Source organism: Theobroma umbraticum, unplaced genomic scaffold, assembly GCF_002168275.2.
Source record: "Theobroma umbraticum cultivar Fairchild unplaced genomic scaffold, ASM216827v3 scaffold_44.0, whole genome shotgun sequence".
Classification (NCBI taxonomy): domain Eukaryota; kingdom Viridiplantae; phylum Streptophyta; class Magnoliopsida; order Malvales; family Malvaceae; genus Theobroma; species Theobroma umbraticum.
Window position 1 is genome coordinate 6,101,524 of NW_018397255.1, and position 273 is coordinate 6,101,796.

Below are 273 nucleotides of genomic sequence, written 5' to 3' on the forward strand. Positions count from 1 at the left end.
GTCAGATGATCCGCTAAACACCTTGTAGAGGGCACCGGCTAGTGTATTTATGGTGGATGCTGTAGGCTGAAATATAAAGTCCATACAGTGTTTGATTCCATAATTATCAGTTGTTGAATACTAATTTTTGCTGCTACTTAGCTTTGATCCTTTATTTCCTCATGTAAGATAGAGTGCAGAAATATGCGTAAGATACATAGTTATATTTTGCATACCTTACGTAGAGTGTAGAAGGATTCCAGATATTTGCACAAGGCAGATGCATCATTTAGA

General features: G+C 37.0%; 1 pseudogene; it reads right to left on the reverse strand.

Moving 5' to 3' along the window:
• Positions 1–273, reverse strand: part of LOC110429094 (squalene monooxygenase SE1-like) — a 3,193-nt pseudogene that overhangs the window by 758 nt on the left and 2,162 nt on the right.